Genomic DNA, 16,496 nt, shown 5'->3' on the forward strand with positions numbered 1-16,496 from the left:
AGATTCAGAGTCGAATAACAGACAGAGGGAGTATGAAGTAGAGGATTCAAGTCTGGACTTGCTCTTAGTTAAAACTCCAAAGGGGAGTGCTTTTTATTTCTTTCCTTAATGCAACACTGATGCATTACTGGTAACTTGAATTTAATCACTAGTGCATTGTAGTCAGCACACCTTCCCTTCCACTGCAAACCTTCACCTAACAAGTCCTTTCCTACTCTAAGTTTAGTCATGGTGGCTTGAATGAGCATTAGTTGGGGTTATGTATTGGAACACATATTTAGCAGTGGCTATACCACTGAAGAAAATGACAACTCCTCTCCCAGGATGCAATGATTTTTAAACATGCATACTTGCTTGTCTATGTGCATGAGTGTTTGAAATAGAATGTGGGGCCTTATGCATGCTAGTTAAGTGTTCTAACACTGAGCAAAACACCTCTCACTCTCAGTAGCACTTTTCTATGTCCCTCCTTCATCAATATCAAAGTCCTTACTTTTCTTCTTCTTTTTTTTTAGGTCCTAAACTTTCAAAATAATGGACTTCCCATTAAGCATGTAAACCTACATCACTGTACTGATCAGTTGATCTGTTCAATCTTTGTGTAGGTCTGGGATGGTCACACTTTGTTTCCATAATAGGTTAATGTGGTTTATAATATCCTGTATACTTTTTCTTGAACTCCTGTAAAGTTAGATAATGAATCTCACACTAATCTATTTTCTGTTTTTCCCCTCTTATTCGTGCCTTTGTTTTATAACCATACACACAGTCCCTCAACTATTTCAATTTAAAAACTTTAATGTTATTTTTCTTCTTTCTTTCTTTCTTTCTTTCTTCTTTCCTTCCTTCCTTCCTTCCTTTCTTTCTTTGTTCTCCTTTCTCCTCCCCCTTCTTTTTCTTCCTCCTTCTCCCTTACCCTTCTCCTTCCTCTTCTTCAAGACAGAATCTCTAAGTTGTCCTGGCTGTCCTAGAACTCTCTCTGTAGACCAGGATGGCCTCAAACTCAGAGACTGACCTGCCTCTGACTCCTGAGTCCTGGGATTAAAGGGCCACCATTGCCCAACTGGAATTTCTTTTTCTTCCGAACCTTTCTCCCCCAAACTTTCTCTAAGCAATTATCTATCTGAAGTGGTCAACTATCATTTATTTAAAATGCTTTTGTTTCCTGCATGTCTGCTTCTTTTAAGTCACACACACCCTTTTCTATAGTCAAGTCTCCTACACTGGAAACTTTCCTAAAATAACTAATAACAAGTTATTAGCTATATTTAACAAGTTAGCACTAAAAAGTCAACAAGAAATCCCTGTGTGTTGTTGGGCTTGCCAACTGGTGCTTCAGCATCATGGCCAGCTGCAATCTTATTTTATTTTTTGCTGTGGTTCCCAAATACAACTATCTCTTAAATAATATCTAGCATGATGAAGTTGAAGAACAGAGTGAGGCTTGCTGAACTGTCTATCACCGTCTCTGCTTTAGCATTTCACCTCTATGTTCCTCTTTTCCTACAATTGCTGTGGAAACTCCTTCAGCCAACAGCCTTTAAGATACCAGTACACTTTGGGGATGGTCTGATGTACTATAAATGCAGACAAAAAGCATGTGGGGCCTCTTGGCTGCTGGATTTGGTTCCAGTTCCCAGAGCTCACAGAGGACTGCAGATCCCCAGAAAAATAAACCTTTGCTATGTTCCATTTCAGGCTATTGTGGAGCTCTTCTCTACACCAACATACAATCCCTCAGGTTCAGTCACACAATGTAGTTCCTGTATCTGGTGAAATAAAAAGAAAGGGATCCTTAACGCTTTATTTAAATGTTTTAAAGGAATCAATGCTCTTATTTCACTGTGTGTAGATAGTATTGTATGGTTAGTATTGTGTCTAATTTCTTGGCCTTTTGAGTTTGCTGTAAAATGTCAGTGTATTCAGGCAGTCGTCAGGTTAGTCTTCCCAGGTCACTTACTTTTCCTTTCAAATTTTTAGTTCAAAGGTTGGTTAGAGACATCTCTTGCTTTCATTAAAGGTAGAAATATTTCAAATTGTTGTAGGTTTGATTGTTAAGGGACTTTCAAGAGGACCTACCTTAAAGTGGAAACTGTTTGTCTTTATATAAATTCTTTTTCCCTATTAAAGTATTATAACATTTTAAAAAGCAAATTTACATTAACCTTAGTTTCTAAATGACTTCCAAATTAGAAAAACTTCATAGAAACATTTCTACTCTACCTTCCAAGCACATGAAAACACAGTAAATATTTTTTTAGATAACAGTGACAAAAATTAACTTTCTAATGAAAACTTTATTATTTATAGCTACAATAATTTGATAAATTATGATAACAGATAGTTGAAAGAGAGTCATGGAAGTTGAGGCTGGAAGAATAAACTGAAGCCAGATTATGAAGGGCAACTCGATAGTATGAAAATAATAACACTAATCATTTACACGTATGAAAAACTGTTCAGAAATGTTCTATATATAGTATCTCAACCACTTGTAATCTTTTGAGGGCAAACTTTTTTATCTCCACTTTTCCCAAGAAATGATTAACTCAAGAAATACTGATAACATTATTAATGATCACAGAACCACTAAGAGCTGACATGTGAATTTGTGGTTTCAATTCTAGGCTCCAAGCAACTAAACAAACATTAAGATGAATACTGAAGAATTGATGAAGACAGAGGTAGTAGAGACTAGATGCTAATTATGAGATCATTTTTCACATCTGAGTATTCTGAAAAAGTGGGCTTTTTTTTTCTTATTTAGAGAGCTAACAAGATTTACAAAACACAAAGGCAAAAGATTTGTGCTACTTTTGGGTAAAGAATTTAACAGTCAGCAGTAAACATACCATGTAGTTTTTATTTAAACTGTATCATGAGGACTTAAGTTGAACAGTATACTTTAATAAATAACTGACAATTGTTAAATTTTTATACAACAAAACCCAGCAAAGTTTGTAACTATTCTGAGTGGCTTTATTAACTATGCAATCTGAGAGAAGCAGGAAAAATAAAAGAAAAATGAATGTGCTTAAGAGACCTATAGATGTGTTCTTGTTTGTTAACCAGAACTATATTGTACTGAAGCGTGAACCTAGTCCTATCAATAAAAACCAGGAGTGAGATCATCAGGTAAAAACCTGGAAGATCGCCCCTTGCTCCATTCATCCTGTTGGCCCTGGATCATTGGGCTACCGGCGGCCCTGTTTAGTTGCTGAGGAATCCCATCAGGACGGGAGCTAAAAGTATACAATGGAAGAAAGAAAGCATCTTCAACAAATGGTGCTGGCACAACTGGATGTCAACCTGTAGAAGAATGAAAATAGACCCACATCTTTCACCGTGCACAAAACTCAAGTCCAAATGGATTAAAGACCTCAATATCAGCCCGAACACACTGAAAAGGATAGAAGAGAAAGTGGGAAATACCCTACAACAGATGGGCACAGGAGATCGCTTCCTATGTATAACTCCAGAAGCACAGACATTAAGAGCAACATTGAATAAATGGGACCTACTAAAACTGAGAAGCTTCTGCAAAGCAAAGGACACTGTCACTAAGACACAAAGGCAACCTACTGACTGGGAGAAGATCTTCACCAACCCCTCAACTGACAAAGGTCTGATCTCCAAAATATATAGAGAACTCAAGAAACTAGACTTTAAAATGCTAATTAACCCAATTAAAAAATGGGGCACTGATCTGAACAGAGAATTCTCAACAGAAGAAGTTCAAATGGCCAAAAGACACTTAAGGTCATGCTCAACTTCCTTAGCAATCAGGGAAATGCAAATCAAAACAACTTTGAGATATCATCTTACACCTGTGAGAATGGCTAAAGTCAAAAACACCAACGATAACCTTTGCTGGAGAGGTTGTGGAGGAAGGGGTACCCTCATCCATTGCTGGTGGGAATGCAATCTTGTGCAACCACTATGGAAGTCAGTGTTTCGGTTTCTTAGGAAATTCGGGATCAACCTACCCCTGGACCCAGCAATACCACTCTTGGGAATATACCCAAGAGATGCCCTATCATATGACAAAAGCATTTGTTCAACTATGTTCATAGCAGTATTATTTGTAATAGCCAGAACCTGGAAACAACCTAGATGCCCTTCAATGGAAGAATGGATGAAGAAAGTATGGAATATCTACACATTAGAGTACTACTCAGCGGTAAAAAACAATGACTTCTCGAATTTTGCATGCAAATGGATGGAAATAGAAAACACTATCCTGAGTGAGGTAACCCAGACCCAAAAAGATGAACATGGGATGTACTCACTCATAATTGGTTTCTAGCCATAAATAAGGGTCACGGAGTCTACAATAGGTGAATCTAAAGAAGCTAAGTAAGAAGGGGAACCCAAGGAAAAACATATAGTTATCCTCTTGGCTAAGGGAAGTAGACAAAATTGCCGGGGAGAAAATTGGGATCTTGGGGTGGGGTGGGTTGGGGGTAAGGGGAGATGGGGAGAGAAAAGTTAGAAGGGAAGGTGGTCGGGCCTTGGGAAAGCAGGAGGATTGGGATAAAGGAAGGTTGGACAGGGGAGCACGGAACCACAATTCTTAGTTAAGGGAACCACTTTAGCGTTGGCAAAAATAAATATTAAAAAAAAAAAAAACCTGGAAGATCAACGAACCGGGAGCAGCTGCTGGTTGTTCCCTTCTTCTGTCGTTCCTCAGTCTGAAAGGGGAAAAGCCTGTCTACACCCCACCTTATCACTTCCTGACTCCACTCCCCGAGTGCTGGGATTAAAGGTGTCAGCCACCACCACCCAGCTTCTATGGTTAACTAGTGGCTTAGCTATGCCCTCTGATCTCCAGGCAAGCTTTACTGGTCAGAACACAAATAAAATATCACATAACATTTTACGAACTATTACTAAAGGCACTTCAAACTTCAGTTTCAAGACAGAGAAATCAAGTTGGAATTCAGCTGGAAGCTTCCTTCTTTAGCATTCAGAGTGCAAACTGATGCTGTGCAGGGCATCAACAGTCACACCTAGCTGTGGACTCTGAATGCTCAAAGTATGTACCTAAACCGTGAGTCAGGATGTGCCCACTGGTGCAATAGTGGTACAACTGTTAGGGAAAAAGCAATCAGTTCAGAATGGAGTTGAGATCTACTCCACAGGGGAGAACTCATGTCTGATACTGTAAATCCAATCAAACAACTAAACTTGGGAGGTTACAGGCCCTTGGAGAAAGCTACTACTGTTGTTTGGCTAAACAGACATGCTGTGTTCATCAAACTCCCTTCTAAATATTTATATTTATTCCCATGACACAGTGCTGTTCTAGCCGTGGCTGGAGAAACCTTGTTCTGCAGTGGAAGACTGTTACTGCAGAAACCTGCAAACTAGTCAGAATGCTGGAAGTGACTTTTGAGTGTTTGGCCCTACGCAGGACAACTATAGCACCCTCTCTAAGACTCGGGGAACATCACAGAAGAAGGGATAGAAAGAATCTAAAAGCTGGAAGATGGGGAGGAATGCTGTGGAAAGCTGTCTTCCGGACATGATACAGCTATTGTAACTCATGAACTCAATAGCAGCTGTGGTTAACTACATAAAATGGGGCCCCTCTATGCTCTGTCATGGGGAGGGGGCAGGGTTCATGATACTCCATCCACAGATGGGAAGCTATTGCTAGTTAATGTTTCCTGGGGGAGGGGGAATATCTTCCAAATCTGTGTTCATGCAAGCAACTCTAATCAAACACAATGGGTCATTTTTAAAAAAGGCAGAGTGGAAAATAAAATAAAAAGGAATCTAATTGGGAAGGCGGGCTCCACAGCAGGGAAGCAGAACAAGAGAGGGCAAAGAAACATTATACATGGGGCTGTCAAAAACAAATTAATTTAAAAACTTGGGGGAACAACATCATGCATACCAAAATATGTGTAAGAGAAGTCCAAAGGCAAGGAAAAGAAAATTTGAGCAGAAAAAATATTTTAAAAAATGATAAAATCTAAATTTGATTAATATATAAATCAAAATATCAAAGTTACTCAACAAACTTCAAGTAGAATAAATTTGGAAAGACTGAAACAGAGGCATATAATACTCACACTGTCAGAATTCTGAAAGCACTGATACACGCGGCTCTTTCACATACTAATACTCAATGTGACTGGCATTTCCTTATCTGATCCTAAGAAGGCCAGAAAGTACTGGAAAAACGTATTTTATACCTCAAGGAAAAAATGTTAAGAAAAAATATCTAGACAAAGCATTCTTGAAAACTGAAGGAGAAACAAAGAGGTTTAGGGATCTAAAAAAAATTAAGGGACTCTGTCATGTACAAGAAATACTAAATACTAAATAAAGCCTTCTGTGATGAACGAGGAAAAGAAATACTAAATACTAAATAAAGCCTTCTGTGATGAACGAGGACAAGAAATACTAAATACTAAATAAAGCCTTCTGTGATGAACAAGGACAAGAAAGACGGATGCAAAGTCATGTAAAATTTTTTGGAAAAGATCACTATAAAGGTAAATATTAAAGCTGGTAATATGCTTTTCCTTCAGAAAAACTCTATGATTTGAAAAACAGGTGCATAAAATAATACTTACAAATCTATGTCAATAATAATACACTATGTAAAAATAAAACCTGCGACAACAGCACCATAAAAAGGAGAGGCACAGAGCCAATAAAGGAGCCCAGTCTGGGAATATCACAGAAATTCAATTGTTATTAATCCAGACTAGGCAATTAAATGTCCTGAAACTCACTCTGTAGACCAAGATGACCCCAAACCTAGAGATCCACCTGCCTCTGCCTCCTGAGTGCTGGCATTAAAGGCATGTGCCACTACTGACCATCTTTAAAATCCATTTTTAATGAAACAAAAGAACTATCTGAGAAGATGTAAATAAAACTATAATGAAAAACCAACTAAAATCATCAGCTTGCTTTTTTAGAAATTCAAAACTGAAAAACAGGGGGAAATGTTCTAATTTCCTTTAAAAATTATTTATGCATTTCTGTCTGTGTATGTCAGTGCACATAACTGCACATTTGTAGAAATCAGAGGACACCCTACAAGAGTCAGTTCTCTTCTTTTGCCACAGGGATGTCAGGGACTGAAACCAGAGCATCAGGTGCTAGTCATGTCTTCACTTGAGAAGCCACTGCCGGCCCAAGATTATAATTTCTAAACTCAGAAATCAAAGCATGGGCATTACTATTAATTCTAGCGAAATAAAATTATTAGAGAATGCTATAAAAAATTGTACAGGGGCTGGAGAGATGGCTCAGTGGTTAAGAGCATTGCCTGCTCTTCCAAAGGTCCTGAGTTCAATACCCAGCAACCACATGGTGGCTCACAACCATCTGAGGTCTGGTGCCCTCTTCTGGCCTGCAGGCATACACACAGCCAGAACATTGTATACATAATAAATAAATACTAAAAAAAATTGTGCATCAACAAATTAAATAGGTAAACTTTATAAAACAGACAAACTTCTAGATACATACAAAATTTCAAACTGACTCAAGAGAAAAGAAAACCTATGCCAAGTGATAAAATTGAGGAGTGCAAGAACCACCCATGAGCAAGCTATGGTGGCACATGCCGGTAATCCTAGCAAGTGGAAGCAGAGGCTGGAAGACTCACACAACCCAGAAGAAAAAAATTTTAAAAATTTCAATTAAAGTTAAGAAGAAAACTTGAGGAGAAATTTATCTAGAGAAGATATATAAATGCCCAGTTAAATGAAATGTGATCAGTGATGTCATTAGGAAAATACAAATCAAAGTCGTATGATCTAACTGGAATGGCCATAAAAAAAAAAAAAGAACACACAAACAAGCAAAATAGCTAGCTTTCTAAGGCCTGTTAAAAATCTGTCTTGAGGCCAGGTGGTGGTAGTGCACACCTTTAATCAGGCGGATCTCTGAGAGTTCGAAGCCAGCCTGGTCTACAAGAGCTAGTTCCAGGACAGCCAAGGCTGTTACACAGAGAAACCCTGTCTGGCCAGGGCGCATGGGCGGGGGGGGGGGGGGGGGGGGGGGGGCGGCGGCGGAGGGTAATCTTTCTTGAGAGCTTCCCTCCACACCAGTCTTGCTTCTCTCTCCTGGGACACATTTCAGAAGTTGCTTTTTACAAGCTATTTCCTCAGTAACACTCTGAAAATACACTCCTTTCCTAGCCTCCACCCAAAGCTCTTTATCAGCAGCTCTTCTGCAGGACTCACCTGGTGAACAGTGCACTTGATATTATTTCAATTAAGTTTGCCCCCCTTAAACTGTGAGCTTCATATTGATAACATTTAAATTTATTTCTTACTATTTATCTTACATATACTTATCACTCAATAAATGTCTTAAATTAGCATAGATAAAAAGCACCTAGTCAACAGTACTGTAAAATTCCTTTAGCTACTCAGCATCCCCTTTGCAGTCTTATTTCTCAAATCTTGCCTATTCCAGGTGATTAAGACAGGACACTGGATAAACATGTGATCTTTCTACAAGTAAGATAGATATGTATATGTGTATTGACAGCTTTAGTTTATTAATGTTAATATGAGTTTTGTATTTTATTAGTCATATACTTTAGAAATGAAACATCTTTGGTTAAGGAACCTTGGCTTTGCCACTTAAAGTACATTGTATATGTGATAGCTACCACATTCATAAACAACATCAGTGCAAATTCTACAGAGCCAAGATTTAGTGAAACCCTAGAAGAGTATGACTGATACCAAGTAAAAACTAACCTTTCAAATGGAAGCTATTGCCAAGCTACACTTTGCATTGAAAGTAAACCAATACAAAAGAATTAAATGTAGATATGCACGCAAAAGATAATATTCTGCCCTGAGTGCTGTGTACACATCTGAAAACAGAGGGAAATTGTTCAAAATCATTCTATAGGTCTCCAAAAAAGAAAAAAAAAAACAAACAAAACCACACACATACAAAAACAGAATAAATCACTGCACTCAGGAAGTGAAGAGAAAGAATCTGTGGTTTTCTACTTCATAGGTCTATGCATAAGATTATAGTAACTTCAGTCAAGTTTGGCATAGCATACCACGTTCGGTTTGTCAGGAGGCAATAGGTAAGGCTTAAACATCATGAATCTGAGACTGCTACAGAAACACTCAAATTGATGTCATCATAGATGTAAACTTGGCACTCAAGAAATGATCAGATATAGACCTCACATACTTACAGCACAGTTAAAGGCAAAGAAAACATGGAAAAAACACCTCTTGAAAACACTAAAGCACTGTGCAATTATTATAACTGACAGTGCTGACTTAAATCACTGAAAAATGCACATACACTCACACAAAACTCACAGCAACATAACTAATCCTAAAACCTAAGGAAAACCATGAAAAAATATATAGAGAGAGGGCAAGCAAATTATATGTCTAAATCATTTAGAGGTAAATTATAAGAGATAAAACAATCTAGGAAAAAGTTACAAGTACCAAACTTGATAAGAGAGTGAGCCGATGATTCAAGTACATGGTGGTTCTCTGTACAGAAGGGAACTGGCTCTATACTTTTCTAATTTAAATTACTTTTAAAAAATCACAATGTAGTATTTCATTTTTATAGTTAGCTACACAAAAACATCCCTTCTTACTAATGATATTTTTTTTTGTTAGAAACTAAAACTTACATTATTTTCTCACCCCAAAATGCCATTCCCCTAAGTGGATGTTGTGTTCCCCTCAAACTCTTTAAGCTCCTTTTACGTGATACCTTCTCAATGAAGATTCTAAGGACTCAGTTTCAAGCTGTAGTTCCATTCCTCATTCCCTAACCCTGCTTTATTTGTCTGCATAACATACAATGTATTATAATTGTGCAAGCTATAAGTAAAGCTGTTTTGCTAACCCCTTCCCCGCCCCCCCCTCTCTCTCTCACACACACACACACACACACACACACACCACTGCTACATCTCTAGCGGCTTTCAAGTTCCTGGAGACTTAAAAAAAAAGCAAAAACTAGAAGTGATCTTTAATTTGGTGATAATAACAATAATTAATAATAACAACAATGTGCAAGGACCTATAAACTGGGCAGGCATTTAATAAATCTATCAGTATTTCGATTTAGATGGCACCTTTGGGATGTGGCTGTGACAAGAGGAGTTTCAGAACTCAGGATTATGTAATAGTGTTCTATCTCATACTATTAATAAATGCTAGTACAATCACAATGTAAACATTAATGAATGCATGAGATATGCAAAGTTCAAAAGCTAAAAACTACATATATATAAATCTATAGAACAGACACATGCCGAAATCAAACTAAAGAGAGATGTTTTGAGGCTATCAAAGATAAACATTTTTAAGACCACTATCATCTATTCTCTCAAAAACAAGATATCTACTAGAAAGCAGGAAGAAGAATTAGTTGAAATTTTCTCTCTAAAAGCATAACACCACTGGGCAGTGCTGACACACACCTTTAGTCTTAGCACTGGGGAGGTAGAGGTGGGCAGATATCTGATTTTGATGCCAGCATGGTCTAGAATGAGTTCTAAGACAGCAAGAGCTACACAGAGAAACCCTGTCTCAAAACACCAAAAAAAAAAAAAAAAAAAAACACCAAACAAAAACAAAACCAACCAACCAAATAAACAAGCAACAACAAAAACTAACAACAATGACTCATTAGCAATAATAAAAAGGTTGTGTCACCAAACTGTTTCAATAAACTGTGGATTTCATATGTAGTGGTAGTCCTATAAAATTAAAATAGAGTGGAAAAATTCTCATTGCTCAGTGATACTGTAGCATTGTTTAACAGGAAGCACAACACATTCACTGTGATGGTGCTGATGTTAATATAGACAAGCCTGCTGAGGTGCCAGTTGTATGGAAGTGTATTCTGGTGTTGGCTATCTAAAGATGTCAAAACTGTGCTTATAAAAAATGTAAAGCCGAAGGGTATCATTTCTATTTTTAGGTATGTTCAGATAAACAAACATCACTGTACAACGGTACAAATATCACTGCTTACAGTTTTGCACAGTAATGTGCTGTACAAGTTGGTAACCGAGATTGTGGCGGCCATAGACCCGCACGCTGTAACGCATACATTCCTGGAGTGTACTCTGTAACACTGAGACAAATGAAGTGCCCTTAGGGTGCATTCTCACGGTGATACAGGACTGTAAATGTATCTTGAGCAAACTTTAGTGTGAACATAACTAATTCTGACCTCTCTTGTTTTCTACATGTGGAATGAGTTAGTGGACATTTATAGCCCACAATGTAGGCTTCTTCTGCCAAAAACAGCTGGGTTTTTGGAGATAAATTGTTGAAATTAACAACTGCAGCTAACCTCAATTTCTTTTCTTTCCAAATAGTACTGCTCACTGACAGCAAATGGGTAAGAAGTTTCACATATCTGATAAAATGTGTTAGGAAGAAAGAGGTAAAGGAGTATAAGTGATTGTTTTAAAAACATTTTTTTTTACAGAACTATACCTATTTCTGTAATATCAGTTAAACATTCCAAATTTTAGTAATTATTAAATTTTTTGGAGAGCTGGCTATCAATTCCAAGGCCTTGCACATGGTAGGCAAGCAGATTAAAGCACTAAACCGTATCTCTAGCCCCAGTGAACGCTGGACTCAATAAAACATTTATTTAAAAAAAAGAAAAAGATAGCCCATTAATATGATTTTACCATAATCTATTTATTCTAATACAGTTATGATTAAAAATGCTGAAACCTGAAAGAAAAAAAAAAGAAAAGAAAAAGAGGCTAAATCAGACATGGTGGGAGGATCATCTGAGTCCACAAGCTCAAGGGCAAGCCTGGGCAACACAACGAAGCCCTACCTCAAAAACAAACAACAAACAAACAGAAGTTAACAGTGGTAGAAAGATGATCACAGGAGGAGAATGCTGCTCTCAAGAGTACACTTAAGAGTACACGAGAGTGGTGGCATCCCCTTTAATTCCAGCACTCACTCGGGAGGCAGAGATACAGTGGCATAATATTTCTATTTTAATAAATAAAGCTTGCCTGAAGATCAGAGGGCAAAGCAGTCGTGCTAGGAAGGCATACAGGCCAGGTGGGCATACAGGGAGTGGTGCCACAGACCATTAATCCTAGAACTTGGGAAATTGAAGCACCTAGATCTCTGTGAGTTCAAGGCCACCTTGGCCACACAAGATTGAATCTGTCTAAAAGAGAATCAGAGCTCACACAAAAGTGATCCCAGCACTTGGGATCACATGCCTTTAATCCTAAGCACTAGGGAGGTGGAGACAGGAGCGATATGATATGGCTGGGTAGAGAGAGGAATATAAAGGGGAAAAGACAGGAACTCAGTGAGGTGTGGAGATAGAGGTTGGTGGATCACCGCTTTGTCTGAGCCTTGGTAAAGGTAAGATCTCTCTAGTGGCTTGTCTGTTTTGCTTTTCTGATTGTCATGTTGAACCCCAATATCTGTCTCTAGGTTTTATTATTTGTGCTACACAGAGACAGGTGGATCTCTGAGTTCGAGGCCAGCCTGGTCTACAGAGCGAGTTCCAGGACACCCTGGACTCTGTTACACAGAGAAACCTTGTCTTGAAAAACCAAAATATACCACACTATCCTGAGTGAGGTATATTTTGGTTTTTCAAAACAAGGTTTCTCTCTCCATCTCTTCTGATTGATTTAAGATTGGTTTCTAGCCATAAACAAGGGTCACGGAGTCTACACTTGGTGATCCCAAAGAAGCTAAGTAAGAAGGTGAACCAAAGGAAAAGCATATAGTTGTCCTCTTGGCTATGGGAAGTAGACAAAATTGCCGGGGAGAAAATTGAGATCTTGGGGGTGGGGTGGGATGGGGGTAAGGGGAGATGGGGAGAGAGGGGGGAGAGGAGGAGAATGGGGGGGAGCTTGGGAAAGGGGGAGGATTGGGATGAAGGAAGGTTGGATGGGGGAGCACGGAAGCACGGTTCTTAGTTAAGGGAGCCACCTTAGGGTTGGCAAGAGACTTGAACCTAGAGTGGCTCCCAGATACCCAAGCCGAGGTCCCCAGTTAGTTCCTTGGGCAGCTGAGGATGGGGAACCTGAAATGACCCTATCCTAGAGCAAGACTGACGAATATCTTGCATATCATCATAGAACCTTCATCTGGTGATGGATGGAGACAGAGACAGAGACCCACACTGGAGCACTGGACTGAGCTCCCAAGGTCCCGATGAGGAGCAGAAGGAGGGAGAACATGAGCAAAGAAGTCGGGACCACGAGGGGAGCACCCACCCACTGAGACAGTGGAGCTCATCTATTGGGAGCTCACCAAGGCCAGCTGAACTGTGACTGAAAAAGCATGGGATAAAACTGGACTCTCTGAGCATGGCGAACAATGAGGGCTGATGAGAACCCAAGGACAATGGCATGGGGCTTTGAACCTACGTAATGTGCTGGCTTTGTGGGAGCCTAGCCGGTTTGGATGTTCACCTTCCTAGAAATGCACGGAGGGGGGAGGACCTAGGACTTACCACAGGGCAGGGAAATCTGACTGCTCTTTGGGCTGGAGAGGGAGGGGGAGAGGAGTGGGGGGGGGAGAAGGGTGGGAGGAGGGGGAGGGAAATGGGAGGCTGGGAGGAGGAGAAAATTTGTTTTTTTTTTCTTTTCTCAATAAAAAAAAAAGTTAAAAAAAAAAGAAAAACCAAAATATAAAAAAATAAAAAAGATTAATAGCTAGTTCCATACAGTGGGTTCTAGACAGCCAGGGCTATATAGAGACCCTGCATCAAACAAACAAAGCTAAAAACCAACCAAACAAATTTACAACTACAATAGAACCCCAAAAAGAGTACATGAGAGCTAATTTGTTGAAATTACTTTCATTATGAAGAAATAAGCAAACCTATTTCAAAATTTCCTAAACTCATATTAAATACAGTTAAGTAAACAAAATTCAAAGTTAAACATTATTTCTAATTTATCCTCAGCAACGTTTCCATCACCGATTTCACTATGAATCTTAAAATGAAAAATAAAATTAAAGCTTTCAGGCAATCTATATATTGACATATTGGCAAAGACAAAGAGATATTTTAATATAGGGTGGAATTTACAAAGATACAAAAGATAAACAGAATTTTACAGAATAAATGACATTTGAAATGAAAGGAGTTATTTAATAAGACTGACTTCCTGCATCTACAGAATGCTAGAAATTTTAGGTGGAAACTACAAAAGATCATGGAGGCATCTGAGCTGTGGGCTCAGGTGGAGTGTAATGGAAAATGATGTGTAGTCTGGGGTTAAGATGCTGTCATGTAATACAGGAAAGCTGAGATGCTCTAGAAATAAGGCTTATTTGATGAACTCGGAAGATATGGAGAGAAGAAACAAGAGACAGTGCTGCTTCTGTAACTGCAGAAGAGACGATTAACCACTAGCCTTTATCATGCTGCCTCTATCTTCGGGACTATTAGGAACCTTTCTCATTCTTCCTTGTTTTCTATTCCTTATTCCCCAAGTCTTAAGAAGTAGGAGAATGTTGGATGAGGCACACACAGTGCTGAAGAATGTAGCGTCAGAGGCTAAGGAACATGGACTGTGGAAGTGTAACACCATGTCTGAACCCTGGCTCTTGTCTGTGACTGCATGGGTGTGTGATAATGGGTGGCTTTTCTGTGCAGCAGTTTGCACAAGTATCTCAAATATAAGCGTTTCCAATGACACATGTGGCAGCACCGCCAAAACCACTTTCCTCACTCTCCTTGAACCATTATACGACCACACCTTCTCAGGTCTTAAAATCACAAACTCCTAACCAAAAAAAGGGTACTTTAGCTACTATTTATTTTTTGTTTGTTTTTGTTTTACAAATGGTTTCTTCAGAAAGACTGAAGTACACAAATACATAGCAGGCTGACTATAATCAACAGAACTGAAGTTCAACAATTCATAAACTAGCTAGTTACTACAGGAAACAGTCTAGAAAAGTAAAAAAGGTTTTCTGTGTATTTTATTTTGTTTTATTCTATTAATCATAATTCCAAACTGGTGTGGGATTGTTTGTGACTTACGCCTTTACATATATAAACACACACACAGTATATATACAATGTCCAAGACTGACCACTTAGGGTTGGACATTTTCCCCCTCCCAGCAGTCACTGACCACCTGTAGTTACTCATGTAGGGGTAGATCTTATGGAAATTTCCCTATCTACTTTGGCATAACAACTGGTATTGTCATTACTGTTGAGAATTCATGGATGCATTTCCCTGTCATGTCTAGGGACACTAGCAGCAGACATCTGGCTGTCCATGATGGTTGTTTGCATTTTCATGTTGATGATTGATGTGGGAGGGTGCAACCTGTAGAAGGTGGCCCTGAATGATATAAAAAACCAACCAACCAACCAGACAAACAGGTTGGCAGGCCATGAGGAGCAAGCCAGTAGAGCAAGCAGTATTCTGAAACTCTGCCTCAGCTCCTGCCTTGACTCACCTTCATGACTGGCTGTAACTGGAACATGAAATGGAAATAAACCTTTTCTTCCCCAAGTTGCTTTTGATTATGGTGTTTTATCATAACAATAGAAACTCTAAAGATCATATTTCCCTAATTCTATTATATAAAACTTTTCTTAAGCTATTTTACTTAGAATGAGAACTTTGAAGAGTTCAGTGAAGTTAAATGGGAAATAAGTTAGGCAGAAATTACTTTATAGAAACAAAGAAAAGCCCAAAATGTCACCGCCTTCTGTGTGTCAAAGTATGTAGGTCAGAGGAGCCAATAGCTTAGGCTGACTAGCCAGCAAGCTCCAGCAAGCTCCAGCAAGCTCCAGCAAGCTCCAGCAAGCTCTGCTTGTTTCAACCTCCCTAGTCCTGGGATGACAAGCACATGCCACCATGCCTGGCACTCTTATGTGGATTCTAGGGGCTGACTTTGGGTCTTCACCAACTGAGTCACCTTTCCAGCCTAAAAATGCAGTATCTGCTTATACCAGAAGAAACTTATCTATAGGGGTGAAATAATGTGCAAACTAAATGTGAAATCGGGACAACATTATGCTAATACAACTAGTTTACTGTGGCATTTGTCTAATATAAACAATTATAAACAGATCAGTGCAACTAGTATTTGGGACAATCCTGATAGTATTACACTAGTTTTCTTTGCATAATTGAGCTTAATCTTCTTCAGTAAGGTCTTTCAAGTATGTGTATCTGTGGGTATGTGTGTATGTATGTATGTATGTATATAATTTTAATATACATTCTATTTATGATTAATATATCTAAGATATAGACTATATTATACAAATGATATATTTATCATTACCATTTTTACTAATTCTATTATTTTTATTATATTATAAAATATCATTATAAAATATTAAAATGATGCTTATAATTATTAATTACAAATGCTATGTCTATATTTTAAGGATATATCTAATATACTATTTATTATATAATTTAATAATTATGATATATAATTAATGTATTATTTGCATTTAATAATAATGTACAAATAATG

General features: G+C 38.4%; 1 protein-coding gene across 3 annotated transcripts in view; it reads right to left on the reverse strand.

Moving 5' to 3' along the window:
• Ric1 (RIC1 homolog, RAB6A GEF complex partner 1) overlaps window positions 1–16,496 on the reverse strand; it is a 94,317-nt gene that overhangs the window by 48,866 nt on the left and 28,955 nt on the right. The gene's annotated exons all lie outside the window — the stretch shown is intronic.

Source organism: Microtus oregoni, unplaced genomic scaffold, assembly GCF_018167655.1.
Source record: "Microtus oregoni isolate MIOR12 unplaced genomic scaffold, Mior012 000012F_ref0000307, whole genome shotgun sequence".
NCBI lineage: Eukaryota > Metazoa > Chordata > Mammalia > Rodentia > Cricetidae > Microtus > Microtus oregoni.